This window comes from Ursus arctos, unplaced genomic scaffold, assembly GCF_023065955.2.
Source record: "Ursus arctos isolate Adak ecotype North America unplaced genomic scaffold, UrsArc2.0 scaffold_9, whole genome shotgun sequence".
Taxonomy (NCBI): domain Eukaryota; kingdom Metazoa; phylum Chordata; class Mammalia; order Carnivora; family Ursidae; genus Ursus; species Ursus arctos.
In genome coordinates this window covers 61,737,406-61,756,939 of record NW_026623111.1, presented here as the reverse complement: position 1 = coordinate 61,756,939, position 19,534 = coordinate 61,737,406, and the positions used below count along the sequence as shown (strand labels likewise).

Sequence of the window (19,534 nt, the reverse complement as noted above, 5' to 3'; positions counted from 1 at the left end):
TTAACGTATAAATAAATGCCCACTAATCTCCAGTTTTAGAATCTCACATGTCAAATACACTAATCTTTGTCTGGGTGTCTCTCTTCCTGACATGCCTTCTCTTCTTCCCCTCTGAAATCCATCTGTCCTTTTCCTGATTTACCTCCTTAAAGAGACATTTCAAATATCAAATCCTCCAGAGAACCCTTCATGAAATCACCTGCCGTACTCTGACTTCTCTCCCACTCTCCTTTTCCTGTATCTTCCTTAGTATTTTATATTATATTATATTATATTAATTATATTATATTATATTATGTTATGTTATGTTATGTTATGTTATGTTATGTTATACCATATTGTATTGTATTACTTTGTAGATGTTAACATATCATGTTGGTTATTTTCAGGTTATTTCAAGGATATTTATTTTGTCTCCTAAAACAACTTCTAAGTTCTCGACAGAAGCTTTCCACTAGGACTCTCCGCTGTGATGGACAAGGTCTGCATTTGCGGAATGCAGCAGAATACTCACGAGCCCGATGTAGCTACTGAGCACTTGAAAAGTGGCTAGTGTAACTGAGGAACTAAAATTTCAATTTTGTTTAATTGTAATTAATTTACATGTAAATAACAACACATAGCCAGTGGCTATTATATTGGGCAATGCAGTTTTCAATGCCAAAGAGAGACTATTTTAAATTATTACTCTTCCCTAACGTGTCTGGTACCTAACAGGAAGCAATGCCTCATGTTTATAAAGTATTTTACAATAAATACATAAAATACAATTAAACACAGATCCCTGCTTGTTTCAGAATTACTCTTTGATGCAGGTAAGATAAATATTATTAAACCCAATTTTCAGATATGGTAACCAGGAGGGTAATTGACTAAACGCCAGGTCATATGAAAACCACTGGCAGAGTAGAATCTGGCCCTTTAAAAAAATATCCTAGTCCTTTTCTTGTCCACATTATGTCGACACTTAATGAATGGAATTATTAAAGTAAGAATTTATTTAGATCACAGAATCTTCATTAACTGGTCATTTATTTACACATTCAAAAAATATTTATTGGACCCCAGCGATGAACCAGGCGTGTTCCGAACCGGCAATAAAATGGTGACTCTGTGGCTCCTTGCTCAGAAGAGGCTGAGTGGGTGGCGGCTGGGGAGGGGTAGGGAGTGACAGTGAGCGAGCAAATAAGTAAGTAAGTAAGTGAATACAGAGCAAAAAGTGCTCTGAATAATATCAGCTGGGTGGTGAGGTAGAGAGTAACTGGGGAAGTCTCTTCAGGTAAGTTTACTCAAGGAGAGTTCTCGAAGGATATAAGATATGAACTGAGATCTAAAGGATGGAAAGAGCTGGGAACTAATTCTAGGAGCAGGAACAGCAAGTCCTGAGGCTGAGAGGGATTTGATGACCTAGAGCCTGGCGCAAAGGGTAGGGGCTGTCTTCGTGGGCTCCGGCTGCCATAACAAGATACACAGACTGGGGCCTTAAACAGCAGAAACTACTTTCTCACAGTTTTAGAAGCTGGAGGTCCAAGATCAGGGGGCCAGCAGGGTCAAGTTCTGGTGAGAACTCTTTTCTCGCCTTGCAGACAGCTACCTTTTTTTCACTTGGCCTTTCCTCCGTATGTGTTCGTGAAGAGAGGGAGGGAGAGAGAAAGAGAGAGAGAGGGAGAGAGAGAGCTATCTTTACTATCTCAGTTTTGGTTTACAGTACACTTCTGGTATACAATAGAGTCCATAGCAAGGCTATACTATGAAATAGGATTAGAAAGAAAAGTGGACTTCTGTCATGTCGTGCCTGGTAAGGAATTTGGATTTGATTTAGAGAGCAAAGGAAAAACATATAAAAATGGGAAAATCTTGAATGTTAACTCAGCTTTCTTTCAGCTTCTAAAAACTGTATTCATCCAGTGGACATTTATTAGCTCCTGTGTAAGAGAGACAGTGTGCCAAGCTCTAAGACCGACTGCAGGGGTCAATTCCAGGTTAAAAAAGAAACTCATGGGGAAGCAAAATCTTTCCAACAAAGAGTTTGGGAACAACTCTGACTCCTATCTCGCAACATACAGAAAAAATTAAATGGAGATAGACCATAGACTTTAACGTAGAAACTGAAGCTACAAGCTTATAGAAGCAAACACATGAGCGTATCTTCATGACCTTTGGGGTAGGCAAAGAGTTTGTAGAAAGGACAAATATGTATAATATAATGCATTAATTGTCAATCAATTATAACAGTGTAATACAATATGCATTACAATTAAGTACAATGTATTACAATATATATAATACGATATAATAATTGAAAATCGGACTTCATCAAAATTAATAAAAATTTTTGCTTATGAAAAGACACTTCAAAATGAAAAGGCAAGCTTGAAGAAAATATATACAATGCATTAATCCGATAAAGGATTGTAACCACCATATATAAAAAAAAGTCTTACAACTGAATATTAAAAGTACAAGCCATAAAAATATGGGCAAATAGACACAATAAAAAAAAAGATATATGAAAGGTCAATAAATACAGGAGAAGATGTTCATCATTAGTCACTGGGGAAATGCAATTTCCCTGCACTCACTAGAATTGCTAAAACAGAAGAGATACCAAATGTTGGTTGATATAGAACAAGACAGCTCTCACATTTCTAGTGGAATCGTAAGATGGTATAACCAGTTTAGTAGACCCTGCTACGGTTAAATATACACCTACCCTATAGCCTAGCAATTCTACTGCTTTGTGTTTACCCAAGATATATAAAAACATGCATCCGACAAACACTTGCACATTCGTGCCTGTAGTTTCTTTGCTCATAACAGCCAATAACTGGAAACAATCAAGAGTCCATTCACATAAGAATAGGTCCCAACCTGTGTTATATTCATTTGATGGAAAAATAGTAACAAAAATACTAATACATTCAACATCATAGCTGAATCACGAAACTATCACACTGAGCAGAAGAAAACAGCATGAAAGAGTACATACAGTGTGATTGTGTTTATGTGAAGTTCGAGTATAAGAGAAATTAATTTATAGTGATAAAAACTGTAAAATAAAGTTCCAGGGAGGGGTGAGGATGATTGACTGGAGAAGAAACCCTCAGTGAGTAAGAGAAATCTACATCTTGAGTGCCTGATGGTTACATAGCGTGCCATTTTTCAAAAGTCATCCAATTCCACACATCAGCTCTGCACACTCTACTGTGTGTAAAATATACAAAATAAAAAATAAATTTCCTAGTAACATGCGATGAGTAATAGGAGGGAAGTGCAAAGAACGGAATAATGATACCTCAGCATCTGATCGAAATAAAAAGGAATCAGGAGTGAAGTTTATAATCGAATCCAACTCATTCCGGAAGCCATGTTGGGCCCAGACACGGAGGACTGGACTGACTTGGCAATGGTATTTCACTCTACCAGGGACATGGGCCAGGCTCAGTGGCTGGATTCTTCTGACTTTTCTTCCCACCTTTTAAGTACAAACAGATACTCCAGTAACTACCAGGAGATTCTGATCTTAAGAAGAAGACAGATTAAAACTTGTGACCAGGGGCGCCTGGGTGGCACAGCGGTTAAGCGGTTAAGCGTCTGCCTTCGGCTCAGGGCGTGATCCCAGCGTTATGGGATCGAGCCCCACATCAGGCTCTTCCACTATGAGCCTGCTTCTTCCTCTCCCACTCCCCCTACTTGTGTTCCCTCTCTCGCTGGCTGTCTCTATCTCTGTCAAATGAATAAATAAATAAAATCTTAAAAAAAAAAAAACACTTGTGACGAGATCTGAAAGCTCCCAGTAGTGGCATCCGTCGACTTTGTCAGGTCCTGAGTTTGCACTCTGCTAGAAGGGTGGAGAATTTTCCATTTTGGAACTCATTTATGTTGTTGTTCTGTTGCAGCCTGAGAGTGCTAACCTCCAGGGCACGGGGCAAGCCTCAGCTGTTTAGCCTTAGTATTAAGAGAAGGGCGGTTCAGCCAGTTTGGGAAGGGTGGGGGTGTACATTTTTTATGTGTTCACTTGGTAATTTTAAGGACATGCGTAAGGCCAGTGTTTTAAGTTCAAAATCAAAATGAGACAAATTAAAAGTCCAAGACATCAGATTAAAAGATTTTCAGATTTTTTTTTTAAAGATTTTATTTATTTATTTGACAGAGATAGAGACAGCCAGCGAGAAAGGGAACACAAGCAGGAGGAGTGGGAGAGGAAGAAGCAGGCTCATAGCAGAGGAGCCTGATGTGGGGCTCAATCCCATAACGCCAGGATCACGCCCTGAGCCGAAGGCAGACGCTTAACCGCTGTGCCACCCAGGTGCCCCAGATTTTCAGATTTTTTAGAAATGATGAACTCCGCACAATGGAAACCAACCATCCTCTCCCCTCGCTCCTTTCTCCCTCTTCCTCAAGCACCAACATGCTTTTGCATGTGATATTTACTATAATTCTTGTGATGACTCTGAAAGATGGAACATCAAATCTTTACTGATTAAAAAAACAAAACACTGAAATTCAAAAGATTAACTTGCCCAAGTTTGCACCACTAGAAAGTGTTGATGACAACTGAATTAGAGCCCTTATCTACTTCCCTGCAGAGCTGTGAGTCTTTCTACCTAAAAGACACACTTTTTTAAAAAAAAGATTTTTATTTATTTATTTGAGAGAGAGAGAGAGCACAGAGGGAGAAGCAGACTCCCTGCTGAGCAGAAAGCCCCATGCGGGGCTTGATCCCAGGACCCTAGGATCACAACCTGAGCCGAAGGCAGACGCTTAACGACTGAACCACCCAGGTGCCCCCTAGAAGACACACTTCTAACATAGAATTCCTTCCAGGGCTATTTGTGTCGAGCTACGTGGCCAATCCACACACTGAAATTTCAGGCATCTGAGGAAGAAGCAATTTGCAAAGACAGTTTGGGGTGGAGGCTCCTTGTATGACACTACACTTGCTCCTGGTCACTTGTTCCCGGTCTTGTCAGGCTGGTTCTGTGCACATGGAGCCTAAGCAATGCAGAATGGGGGGCTCCGTCTGCCTTCTGCTGTGCACGCTGTGGGGAAGGCAGTGTCTGCTTGGCCTGGGGCGACTGTTATAAGGACTTGGCGTTTTACGTTTGATTGCCTGGTGACTTCATAACATTACCACTCAATCTATTTGGAAAGCCTCTAAATTTGGTTCTTCCTCCCATCTAACCTGGCCAGCTCCAAAAAGGTGGCTCATTGACTGCACTGTGATTGGTCCTCAGAGAGCGCCGTAGAGAAGGAGGTTTTCATGCAGCTTTGCAAATCATTTCAATATATGGCTTATCTAATTATGTTTTACTGAAGCTAATTTTCCTTATCTTTAAAATCAAGATATTGAACCTGTTGATTTTTTTTAAAGATTTTATTTATTTATTTGACAGAGACAGAGACAGCCAGTGAGAGAGGGAACACGAGCAGGGGGAGTGGGAGAGGAAGAAGCAGGCTCCCAGCGGAGCAGGGAGCCCAATGCGGGGCTCGATCCCAGGAACCTGGGATCACACCCTGAGCCAAAGGCAGACGCTTAACAACTGAGCCACCCAGGCGCCCCAGAACCTGTTGATTTTTAAGATCTCTTTCTACAAAAACATTTTCTTTTCTATTCTGTAATATGCTATGCATATATATTTCTGTGTTTCTTAAAAATACAGAAGTGTAAATAGGATGGATTCATTATTTCATTCGTTCATCTGTTTTTCCATCCCACAAATATTTATTGAGAACCTACCAAGTGCCAGGCACTCTGTTGACTCAGGGGCAGCAAAGATCAATAAAGCACGGGGCTCGCCCACGGGCAGAGAGATGCGTGCATAGAGTTGGATAAAGCTATACAGTACAGAAGGCTGGTGCCATTCTCATGGGTGACACTCTTCCCAGAGATGACAGACGACAACTGCTCTTGCTTTCATCCCAAAACTTACGAAAGGTCCATTTACTTCACAAGCCGACAGGCACACATCCCTCTAGCAATGCTCTTATCTTTTGTGTAACTTCCTCAGAACCAGGAATGGTTTTTTTTTTTCTTTTTTCTTCTTCCTTTTTTTTTTTTACATAAATGAATAATACAGGAGGCAACCAATAGCCAGTTTATACTCCCTGCTGTCCTTCTAAAGCTTCACAGCCCAAAATAAAGGTGCTGCGGAGGTGGGGAACCCAATTTCCATTCCAAGTTTCACACAGTGGGTTTCAGTCAATTAAAATTTCTGTTCCTAAGATACAGTTGCTTATGGAGGCAAGTAGCACCCACATTTTCTGGAAACAGTGATCTTGGTCTAGAAGAACGGTCTTCCCCCAATATCTGCGGAGATGCCCATCAAAGGTTTCTGTTCCGCTGCCGGATGTCACAAAGCTGATTTCATCTCCTTGCTCAGGCATCAACTTCCTCTTATTACCTGGGTTTTGACTCCTCTAAGCAACACAACAAACATCTTAGGGGGGAAACAACATGTTTGTCATTCTTTTTATCCTCACTAATGCATTGGAAGGAGGCCATCTGGCTGCCTTTTGGGTAAATCCATTTTATAACAAGATTTTTTGTGTGTGATTCAGTAATTAAACCCCTTTGGATAGAGTTCAAGATGGACCTGCCTTATGCTGAATTCTGCTTTAGAGCAAACTGTTAGTCACAGGTGCCAGTGAATTTATAAATCAGGATGAGAAATCTCTTATAGATTTAAAAAAATTAGTCATCTTCCTGAGTTTCCTTTCACCTTAGGTGCACTCTTCGTCAGAGGTGAACAAGGTGAGAATGTGCTTAGGATTCCCCTGGTCCAACATGGCTGATTGCTCTCTGCCATCTATCCTAAATCTAACCTCGCAGAGCTGAAATGTTGAAGGGAAGACAGGAGAGTATCAATGCTGTTACTCATTGCTATAGGCACCATAATAGACGTATCTATTCACTCATTCATTCAGTAAACATGTACTAGCTGAGGGTACAGAAATAACTAGAAAAGCTTGTGAGCGCAACTTCATTATGACATGATTTATTAGAGACCCAATACTCTTTTTTTGTTGTCATGGTTATGTGGGGGCTTCAGTTGTCAAAATGTGATATGACATAACGTCACCTTTGGAATATTTTCTAAGAATAATTTAATTTTTTTGGATGAATTACGTTGCCATCTCTTAAACTCAAAAAATATAAATCAGTACAAAAATATGGTTAAAAGTCAAGTGTTCAGTCATGTTTTTCTTCATATCTTGTGGGAAAATTTTCAGCTTCTTGGCTACTTGTGCTCCCAATTTCTTTTGCCGTGAGTCATGGAAAGTTAATATTCAGTTTGAGAATTTTCTTCTGGCTGCTGATTCCTATGAAAATCCCTTTGCAACACATCATCGATTTCATTGGACACCATTTGCCTTTCTTCTTGTTTTCTACTTTGCACACACTTTTTTCTTTTCTTTCTTCTTCTTCCTTTTTTTTTTTTTTTTTAAGATTTTATTTATTTGTCGGAGAGAGAGAATGCACAAGCAGGGGGAGCAGGAGGCAGAGGGAGAAGCAGCCCCCCGCCTGCTGAGCAAGGAGCCTGATGAGGGACTCAATCCCAGGACCCTGAGATCATGACCTGAGCCGAAGACAGACGCTTTACTGACTGAGCCATCCAGACGTCCCTGCACCCACTTTCAGTTTGGTGAGATGAACCATTCCTCAACATGCCTATGTGTTCTCTCAGCTATGATCTAGCTATAATGTCATTCATCTCAGCAGCACTGAGAGCTTGTCTGACAAGGAAAGCAACCCTCTATGACAGTTACTTGGGTAACAATTCACTTTTATATCAAGCTAAGTTGTTTCATCTTTTAACTAGATGATGCGCTTGGAAACTCCCCTCAGGCATAAGGACAGCCTGCTTTGAGAGGAGTGGGCTATTTGAGCTCCGGCATTTTCCCTCCTTGGGCATAGATTTCTTTCCTTTTGAGCCCCCATGAATGGTCACTATGGTCTAGTCTCCTTGAGCAGAGATGGAATGTTCCCGAATTTCTGAAAATTCACCAGATGGTACCAGACTTCAGAAAAAAGTGGTGACTTTGGCCTCCTTGTGGCTTCTGTGTTGACTGCCATAAGCCAACCTCCACAAATGGACAGCTAATGTTTACAGTTAGAGAGGAATGTACTATATGACTTAGGTGTCTAGACTCCGCAAGGACTGAAGGGGTAACAATGGGTTTGGGGGCATAAGACCAATTGTTGGAATTACATTTGGGGTCATACTCGGGAAAGGTTTTTATCTTGCTCTCACTGAGGTTCTTAAAAGCTGCTTATACAATTGTAATTCACTTTGAAACTTCCCGAAAACAAACTTCATCATGAGATTTTTAAGGCATTTATCGTGCTGGTTGGGTCCCATACTCTAAGAGAAAATTATCTAAGTAGAAGCCAAGACATGCTGCCATCCAGACATGTTTCTAGGGAGGCAAATTACCACAGGTGTGAAAACTTCTCAAGAGCTCATTGAGTTTAGATAAAATTAAAAATAGTTCATTGCAATATTGTGAAATATATTTTTGTCACACGTTCTTGTGAATACTACGGCATGATTATTTCAGAGGATTGTCAAACTGATCTTGTGTTCACAGGATTTTTGTGTAGTAGTGATTTTTTTTTTTTTTTTTTTTTTTGGTTTGTGGGTTTGGTGCTTCTTGGCCATAGGAATTGTTCTCTGTATAGTGTATGGATACTGGAAAGGACTGACAGACATGCTGATGAATTTTACAGCTTGCTAGCTGGAAGCCCTCCTTGCTAGTGAGGGTAAATTCCAAAGATTTCCCTATTGAGAGTAGTCTTGGGGACATGTGCTTCCTTGGGTAAGAGTAGGACAGCTCTCTCAGACTGAGGCATCCAGGGCTCACGATCTGGGCTTGCATCAGCGACTCTGAGCTGATCAAGTCTAAAGTGAAAAGGGTTGAGGGGCACAGTGAATATTTGGAATCGTAAACTTAATGCACATCAAGAGCATTGCCTGTGCTGGTCAGATTAGTGACCAGAACAATGCAGCGTATCACTGTGTAAACGAACGACCTGTTTTTCCAAGAGTCAAACCTGCTAAATACCATCAGGAGAATAGCAGGTGGGGTTCCAGGTAAAAGACCACGAGACTTTTTTTTTTCCTCTGGCGGAACTTGCAGAAATGCCACTGATGGAAGAGCCACGATCCCATGAAGAGGCCGGAAGTCTTTGAAGGTTAATAGTTTTTAATTTTTATATTTCTTCTAAGATACATTAAACTATCCATTTAAATTTTATTTGAATTCAACTATGTACAGGGGTTTTAATTAAAACAAGTGTTCACCTATCATTTCCATTCTCCATCCCTGAGTTCCACTTCTCAACATGAACCCTTTTGGTTCTTTCTTCTGGTATTCCTCTCCATTTGTCTAAATAGCAGAATAATAGTGTCATTTCCTGATTGAAAACTTTTAGACTTTATGGTTTGATTTCTTACTACAGATAATAAATATTTACACCCACTCCCCCTGCACCCCTCCCTCAGGTGTACACGTTACCTTCCTCTATCACTCTAATATAGTTGTTTTGCCACTTTGGGTTAAGTCAATATTCAGTATTTACATTATTGTTATTACACAGATGTCATCAATTACTGAGCCACTTGATAAAGTGGCTTTCCTATAGTACAATTTTTGCATTTTTTGTCTTTTCTAAAGTTAATAATTCCTTTTAATTAATTTATTTATGCATGATTAACTCATAAAAATCTATGAAAGAACTGACCAAACACATCAAATAAACTATTTATTTTTCTTTGAGTTTTTTATATTTCTCCAGGAACTTTCAATTTTCTTCTTCAAATCTTGCCTGTCAATTGTCAGATCTTCTGGGATTTCTTCACAGCCATCTTGTCCTTTTTTGTCTTGGGTTTCATAGTGCTTTCATGTTTTCTGCCTTTTTGATGCTCTCCCTAATTCTGTCGGAGTGCTTTCTCCAGTAGCTTTCTGAGAAAGGTTGTGTAAGAGATTGATGTTTTGAAGCATTGCATATCTGAGGATATCTCTATTCCATTTTCTCAGTCGTTGGTACTTTGGTTATGAGATTCTGGGTTGTATGTTATTTTTTTACTATCTCCTCTTTTAGCTCTCAGCATTGCTGCTGGGAAGTCTCATACTGTTCTGATTACTGATCCTTGGTAAATGACTTTTTTTGTTTCTCTGGAAGCTTTTGCAAGCTTTTCTTTCTTTTTCCTTCCTTCCTTCCTTCCTTCCTTCCTTCCTTCCTTCCTTCCTTCCTTCCTTCCCCCTTTCCTTTCTCTCTCTCTTTCTCTTTCCATTCCTGGTGTTCTTGCTGAGATCTTTAAATCTGAAATCACAAACACATGTTCCTAAAGGAGATCTAGAAAATGGAAAACTTACCTGTATTTTGTGTTCAATCACTTCCTCTTTGATTTTTTTTTAAAGACTATTTTTCTAGAACCCCTATAAATTGGATGTTGACCTCCCAGACTGGTCCTTTTCTGACCTCCCCCCACATTTGTTTTTCTTTTGGCTCTACTTTCTGAGTCAATTCCGAGTTCTTATTGGTCATTTATATTTCTTCTCTCATATTTTTAAGTTCTAAAAGCACTTTCCCATCATCTGAATATTTTCCGTTTAAGTTATCCTGTCCTTGAGGCATAGCTGTAAACTCACTTCTTACCTCTGTGAGAATATTAATTGAAATCTTAAATTAGTCTTTTTTTGGTTTTGGTCTCTTCTTTTATGTTAGATTCTTTTTTCCAATGTCAGGTTTTTCTTTATATTAAAGAGATAAGATGTGCACCTGTTTCTAGAAGTACAGATTATTCTGAGTTTTCCTCTTAATTAAAATAAACTTATGAAAACATTATATAAAATTTTAATTAAATGCTTTTTAGGCCTGCACAAAAGAAAGAGACCAAAAACAAGGTGGAGGAACTGTTGAAGTTCAGACACACCCAAGCATGCCTTTATTCTGAGGAATTCTAAAGAGAGAGACTAAATGAGACTGCTGGATTGGGTGGGAAGCTGGACGAGTAATTCCAGCTTTACCACTCTTTGGACACACCTTTAAATATGTCTTATGTCATTTCTCATTGCCTTGAGTCTGACTTCAGCATATATAAAGGTTTTACTTTTCCCCAAATTTTACCATTGTATAAAAGCAGATGGGTGGAGTGAAGATTAAGGAAAAGGGGCAAATACCAATAGAATTCTTGATGGGTGGAGTTTTGGGAACTCTTGGTCTATTGGGAGCAAGGGAAAGCTTTCTACCACTTAGCAACAGAAATTTAGTGGAAGATACATTTCTTTCACTTTTCTCCCACCCCAAATTTTTCTTAGGGGTAAATTGAGCTGGGTTTTCCATAGGTGATAACTTCTCTCCTTTTCCAACTTGCATATGCCATGTTTCAACATGGATTTTTGTTTTGTTTTGTTGTTTTAAGGTAATAAGCATGATATCAGATATCTCTTTATGCAATGTTATATCCAATCTCCTGTTTGTCACTTATTCAGACCTTTCTTAGTAACTGAATCACTTATACTTTCCAATTGGGAAAGCATGGCTAAAGCAGGAAGATTTTCTTTCTCCATATTAGTCACAGGTCCTTAGTTCATTTCCCTGTCATTGTTCTTCCTTTAAACAAAATTTAAAATACATTGTTTCACAAATTAGCCAAGAAGAAGAGACATTATCCCTCATCCTTTGAGTATGAAAGAAGAGTAATAATCTAATATCGAGAGCCTTTAGAGTAGTGTCTAGCTTAGCAGTACTTCAGAAACACAGTATTAGAAAAGAGGAAACGTATGTCTTAGCAAGCAGGTGGCTGTGCAAGAAAAGAATCTCTGTAATGGCTGGTCTGCATTTCTGGAAGCCGGAAATACTGCACAAACACAGCCTTAATAGAACCGTAACAGACAGTAGGGTATGACTTAGTGATCAAGCAATAAATAACAAAGAAAAAAATTAAGCTACAGGTGTTACATGGTGAAGTGTGAAATGGAAGTCCTGAACTATGGAACAGAACTTAGCCAAGTAACTTCCGCATTTCTACAAGACTGTAAAATCTCTGGATTGAACTAAAACCTTTTTAAGAAAAGAAATTATATATATATAAATATGTTTTATTCATATGTACTCTATCTATTGTGGCAGAAGTTGTTTCTAATTGGCTGATTATCATCCATTCAATGATTTACTTTAAAACCTTAATTGAAGTGCCCGTTCTGTGCCAGGTCTTCAACTAGGCACAGTGGATGCAGAGATGTTGCAAAGTAGAGATGCCTAGTAGTAGAAACAAACAGCAACTTTCCGATTAGCACTACAGGATGATGGGTTCTGTGGTGAAGGGAAGCAAAGGATACTATGTAAGGAGGGCCACCTAAGCCAGCCTAGAAGACTTTCAGAGGGAGCTGGTATGAGGCCACATGAGAGTGGAAGGTTAGGAGGGTACTTCTAAGTAGGGGAAGAAACATATACAAAAGCATGAGAGACTTGGCTCAAATCAGCAATTTTGAGTTGAGCATTTGGTATATACGGTGGAAGGACTAAGCAGGTAGATTTAGATGAGATTATGAAAAGTGTTGCCTGAACTCACTGTGAAGCCATTGCAGGATTTGGAAAGACCGAACTGGTGGCAGTGTGGCATGCAGGTTAAATGTTATTACAAGTAGGCGTTGGGTGACGAGACAAAAGCCTGTTACATACGGTAAGAATGTGAGAACTAATGAAGTCACAAACCAAGGTAATCACAGTTGATATAAATGGATCCCCCAAATTTAAGAAATATTTTGAAAAGTAGGATTAGCTGAAATTGATGACAAATTTGATGTGGAAGAGGGGAGTCAGGGAAGATGATGAGTCAAGTCTCTGATTTGAGCAATGGGTATGGGTGCTGCCATTTATGTAGTTAGATAGTCTGAAAAAAAGAAACAGATCTGGAGGAAAACTAATGGGTTCACTTTGAGATGGGTTCTGTTTATGGTGTCTTTTTCGGCGTCCAAGTGGTAATTTCCATAAGTGGTTTATATAAAAAGCTAGAGGTCAGGAGGGTGATCGGGGCTTAGGCGTGTACAACAGGGAGTTATTGAATAGTGATGGTAGTAGTTACCATTAGTATGGATGTTTTAGCTAACAGGATTGGCCGAGGGTTAAACCTAGAGACATGTTGACTGTTAAGGAGCTGATAGAGAAATTATAAACGTGACTCAGAAGCAGTAGCTGGTGAAGTCAGAGTATAACCGTATGACAGTGGCCCGCCAGGGTCAGAAGAGTTCAAAGAAAGAGCCTAGGTTACAGAGGTAATTGCTGCAATGTGGTCAAGTAAATTAAGGACCAAAAAGTTGAAAGAGTGATGATACAAATTATCATCCCAAATAGAATAAGTCTGAGAGTGAATGGACTGTGATGGCTGTTTTAGGAGTCAATTCGACTGGACCAGGCCTGGATATTTGGCTAAACATTATTTCTGAATGTGTCTGTGGGGGTCTTTCTAGATGAAATTAGCATTTGAATCATGAGACTGAATAAAGCAGATTGCCCTCATCAGTGGGGGGGAGCAGAGGCCTGAGCAACCCTATATGCAAAAAAGAACACACCAACAGAGAGGGAGAAGTCAGAGAATTGACCACAAGAGAGAGTAAGTGAACCACTGTTGTATGACAGCTGGAGGATATGGCTTTTGAATTAGCTTTTGAAAGGGGATTGGAATACCTTGTCTAGAAAGATAGGAGAACAAATGAATAGGAAGCAAATATAGCAAATGTGTGGGTGGGTGAGCGTGAGGTTGGCCAAGTTTCCACCTGATGGTCTCTGTTTTCTCGGTAAAGCCTGTCAGGAGGCCTAGTGCTGAGAGTGGAGGATAGGATTACAGAATAGGAAGCACAGGAGAAACAGGTAAGGCTGCGTGGTTATTCTGGAGAGTGAGAGACAAGCTGATTTAGGAGCACCATAGGATTTTCAGGCAATATAATGGGCCAACTGGACACTGTTAACTTGCAGGGACATGGACCTACAGTTTCCTGCTTTATTCTCCCCCACCCATTTTAAGTAGTAAGGATCGTGGCATTGGTACAACAAATTAATGCACAAAGGAGTGATTCAAGTTCTGGTTTATTGTCCCCATGGGAAATGGGGACAGAAGGAGGCTGACTGATGGGAAGGAATGGGGAAATCAATAAACATCAGGTCTCACTGAAGTAAGGAAACAAAGATGTTCTTAGTAGAAACAGAATAGCTAGAAGGATAGGAAACCGTGTGGAGAGAGTGGACATAGAACTTTAAGATTTCAGAGGTGTGTTAGCTCTGGGTGACGGTGAAGTCCCGGCTGTGGCCCTGGGTGCGTGTCTGCAATAGAGATGAGATATGTTCTGGAGCTGATGTTGGCTAATGCAGCCACATGAAAGTAGACATCACCAAGAACTATGATACAACTCAGAGCACAGCGAGGAAAACCTTAAACCAAATAGCAGTGGGATGACTGAAGTTAACAAAAATATGGAGGTGATGTGGGTGATCTAGCTACACATTCTTGCAAGAATTTAGAGAAGTGAAGGTTTCTTGTGGCGTTCAAAGGTTTCATGTGGAGTTCAAAGTGCACATGCTACCTTTCAGTGTAATTCTGCAGTGGGCTTCTAGGTGGGCGGTATCATCAGACAGAGATTTTCACCCGGACACCGAGATCTAGGAAACATTCTGTGAAGAGAGCGGAAAGGTTTGCAAGAATAAGAGGACCGGTCATGAGAAAGGATGAGAAGGACCAGCTGGGCATCACAATCACCAAGAAAAAGGTATAACTGAGAGGTCAGTCTGCATTTTGGGAAGTGGGCAAGCAAAAGAGGCATTCATTTATCAACGCGTCTATCTTGCTCTATCCTTCCTAGCACTGGAAATGTATGCTTACTGAGCATGGGCTGTAAACTCCAAGACAGCAGAAGCCATAGTGCTTGGTATTAAAGGAGGAGATGAGCGCCTCCCGGGAGTGAACAGTACGGGGCAATGGTTAAGATGAGCTCTTAAATCAGAGAGCTCCAAGTCGGGATCCTGGCTGGGGAACCTTGGGCAAGTTGTTTAACTTCCTTAAACTGCAACTTCTTCATCTATAATTATAGCTTTTGTTAGTAACCACACTTCAGAGTTTCTGGAAACACCCAGCACCTCGGTGGCACCCAGGAAATTGCAGCTATTACTGCCGCTACTGCTTGTAACTGTTCTATTTGTTGGGATGAAATCTGGTCTGACGGTAATTTGTACCTAGAGCTCTGAGGGTTTTTGTTTGTTTGTTTGTTTTTAAACCAGGCTTCCAAGCAGAATTGTGGTTAGAAATCCTAGAAATGGTATATCAGTCTCAGAATTAGTTAACTCCTTAGAAGGAGAATGCCTTCCTCGTTTTTAAAGAAAAATTGCAACATTCTTACCCAGTTACTTTACCCAGGTGCTTTTTTGGTCACCGAGTTTTTTGTAAAACGTGGACACACTGAGCAGAACTACAAGGATGCTCTTTTTTATTCTGTGAATAGTACAGATATTTTACCTGCTTCAAATCTACTCTTGCCCTGGAAAAAAGGCGAAATATTGCAGGAGTGTGTTGCTATGATTCCTGGATAGTTTGTATCTTTCCTGAATTTTCTTTGATTTTGTAAACTCTTGAGCTCCAATGACAATTACTGTCTACAGTATTCACTTTTCCCAGAAAAGTATACATGAGTTATGAATAAGAAACCTTAACACAAAATTATTTAAGTTATTTAATTAATAGGAAATTATACTGTATCATATGTGCCCATGGAAAATTTGGGTTTTGATCTCTGTCAGCAAACCCACTTATCTTACCTAATCTGCTATTTTATTTCCCTGGGTTTGCATTGGGATCTTGTGTTTTAGTTGCATCTTGGCTCCCCCCCCCCCCCAATTGACTCTAATTTCTTCTCTATTAGCCCTGAAAACATCTTAGTTAGGGATAAGTAGCACATTCCTTCTCCAGAACTCACTCTAATACCCTTAGAATGTACATGACTCATGGGAAAGCCGGGAAAATCACTTCCAATCCATTTACACTGATTCTGGCCCAGCCTACAGATTCCTCATGCTCTGATCCTTTTGCTTTTTTGCTTTAAAAATCTCCAGGCTGCAAAACACCTCCCACCCACTGAAACAACTTTCCTTGCAAGCCTTCAAAATCCACTCTGATCTTCCCAGCTGGGGGAGGTGACTTGATTCCTTTCAATGTTGGAAACCACTTCAGTGTCCCTAGTTCTCCCGTTTCCCCCACCTGCCAGTGAACTTTGGAGCCTTTTCAAGATTTTGCTCCAATGCTAAAGATCAAGTCCAACCTCCAGGGGCAGATCCTTGATTTTAGCCGTGGGGTTTTCTGAAGAATTTAAGGATTTGACATGAATATTTTATTTTATTTTATTTTATTTCATTTTTTAAAGATTTTATTTATTTATTTGACAGGATAGAGACAGCCAGCGAGAGAGGGAACACAAGCAGGGGGAGTGGGAGAGGAAGAAGCAGGCTCATAGTGGAGGAGCCTGATGTGGGGCTCGATCCCATAACGCCGGGATCACGCCCTGAGCCGAAGGCAGACGCTTAACTGCTGTGCCACCCAGGCGCCCCTGACATGAATATTTTAAATGAAAACTTGAGACATTTTTTTTCAGCAGAGCTATGGCTGTGAATCTCTCATGTCTGCTCTTCTGGGTCCGTTTGTGCTACTGGACAGGGACACCTCCTGAAAGCCCGCACAGTGCAGGGGGTCTGGGCACGATGGCAAGACAATGTTGCTTTGATGCTGAAGCTGGCCAAGGTCACTGGTTGGCTTACCCAGTAGGAGTTTTTGCAAAAACTACTTTGATGAGAGTAAAGTAAAACTCCTATTTTTTTCCTCCCCTGGAAGCTGTAGTAAAAATGGATCAATAAATAATTTTGATTATTTTAATTAATTTTGATTAATTCATCCTAAAGAGAAATGTGAGGTCATGGGTAGGGGCAGTTGCTGAAACCCTACTGAAGCAATGCTGATATTGTTTTCAAGGTCAAAGTCTAAAAAACAGTGAAGTTAAACTTAGCTTGTCTCTCCTACGGCATGTGTTGAAAGTAGAGATTCAGGGAAATGTAATCTCTTTTATACACAGATTGAGTTATGTAGTCATGAGTTTATGCAATACTAACGAGCTTTAATCCAAGGAGAAATAACTTGATAAAGTAAGAATATGATGCCTGGAACAACCAGAAAACCTGAAAAAAAAAAATGTTCCTTCTATGTTGTGGGTCTAAAGAACACTGCAGTATTAAGCAGAATGAGATAAAATTTTTCTACCTCTTTTTCTTCTGCCGCTCAATTTGCTACTTAACATCCTCTCAGTCATAAGTGCTGAATGATCTGTGGGGGAATTAGAATCTCAATCGGGCTTCTGTCACTGTACCTGCAAGTGCCGGACTTGTTTGGAACCAGATGCAATTGAGCATTATGGGTTCGTTTTAAAAAAAAATCTTTTTCCTGATTAAAAGATAAACTCATCCCCACACATGCACACACACATATATTCCTAAATTGATGGTTAGATACATATTTAGGTATGCAATTATTAGATTGTTGTGTATGAGTAAAGAAATAGGGGAAATTTAAAGCACTGAAGTAGTTTCAATGAAAGCATAATATTCTATGTGTATTATTTCTTCAAAAATGTCTCACAAAGGAAGGGAAAGAGAATGAAGAAGCATATACCTCTGAAGGTATTGGGGCCCAGTTTTACCTGAAAAGCTCGTGTGGACTTTATACTTCGCGTGTATATATAGCTGTCTTAGGCTTACTAAATGTATAATGTTTTTTTCTTTAAAGATTTATTTATTTATTTGAGGGCGCAAGAACAGGAGGAGAGGCAGAGGGAGAGAATCCTTAAGCAGTTTCCCCACTGAGTGTGGAGCCCAACACAGGGCTGGATCCCAGAACCCTGAGATCATGACCTGAGCCAAAATCAAGAGTTGACCGCTTGACTGACTGAGCCACCCTGAGCTCCCTAATGTCTTATATTTACAGTAACCTTTCAAGAGCAAGAAAAAAATAATGCCAGTTTTTCTTCCCCAAAGAAATGAATTTTCTTTGAATGAATAACATGAATTTTCCAAAAAGATATGTTTAGTTTTTATCCTACAGTTTTGTGTACCACTGGGCACACTGGAGGGTTGCCCTCATTCAAAGGGTCAAAGCTCTGGCTGAACAGTGAAATCGCTAGGGTACCTTTTAAAAAATGCCAGTGCCCATGCTTCACTGAAGTCCAGTGAAATCTGCATGTCTGGGGAAGATTCTCGGCATCGATATTTTAAAAAATCTCCCCAGGGGAATCTAGCGGGTACCCGGGGGAGAGAATCACTGCTGTAGCTGGAGACTGACTCCAGTTTGAGGACCATGGATGAGGTTATATTAGATACTATCTATCATTATACCTGTCTTCACATCATACTTCTCTTTGAACACGTTTCCCTCGTCACCAGGACCGTAGGATAGCTGTTAAGTACGATAGTGACCTGATTGCAGGGAACTGGAAACTCGGTCTGCAGTGAAACCCACACCTAGTGTACAGCCCAATGGGATCCTGAAGGTTGGCATCCAAGCCACTGATTCCACAGCAGAGAAACACTCATTCTAAACAATTTGGGTGTTGTCCCCCCCCCATGGTAACTTCCTCCATCTAAAGAAAATTTTAATTTGATAAATTCCAAATTGTTGATTTTTGGAGGTATTTAATAATTATAATTTTATCAGTTTGACTTTTAAAAACCCCACCAAATTCTCCTACAGTATTTTCAGTATTTGCTGAAGGATGACATCCCCCTTGCCTTAATCATGTGCCAGATTACTCGTAAACCTGGACCATATGCCACAGCAATTTGCTGATGGGCCCAAGCTGTTTTGGTAGATAAAAAATCCAAGGGGATTAGAACAGCTCAATCCTCACTGTGAACAGAGCAGCGGCAGTAGGGCCGCTGCATGCTCATTTCTCTCTCCTTGTCCACGCATTACCTAGGTTCTCTTCCTTCAAGTCACTGGTGACCCCAAAACTGGACATCACACCGATGCCTGAAAGTGTGTATTTCCCTCGAATGAGGCTTTCTGTAGACACTTAGACAGAAACCACATTTCAGAGACACGGATCATGCAAGCAATGGGATAGAAATCATGATGTGCAAAAGTCAGGAATGTTTCCCCAGTTTTGGCTTGAGGATGGTCCTGGTGGGGTAAACACTCTAGATTGATGAGTAACATGAAGCCTCCTTCTCCTTTATTGGGCTCCTATTTTCTGCTCAGCGCAGTTAATGGTGATACTCTCTGTCATCAATGTTGGAATGACTACAAGTTTTTCTGCTTATAATGACGTGAACCTCTATGATTTCACTTCAGAACTTCCATGACTCTTGGCGCGCCTGGGTGGCGCAGCGGTTAAGCGTCTGCCTTCGGCTCAGGGCGTGATCCCGGCGTTGTGGGATTGAGCCCCACATCAGGCTCCTTGCTCTTCTGGGAGGCCACTTCTTCCTCTCCCACTCCCCCTG

General features: G+C 40.4%; 1 long non-coding RNA gene across 1 annotated transcript in view; it reads left to right on the top strand.

Moving 5' to 3' along the window:
- Positions 1-7,274: 7,274 nt before the first annotated feature.
- Positions 7,275-19,534, top strand: part of LOC125280956 (uncharacterized) — a 114,597-nt gene continuing 102,337 nt past the window's right edge. The window contains exon 1 of the long non-coding RNA XR_007187792.2: positions 7,275-7,646. This is a non-coding gene — a long non-coding RNA (uncharacterized LOC125280956). The remainder of the gene's footprint in view (positions 7,647-19,534) is intronic.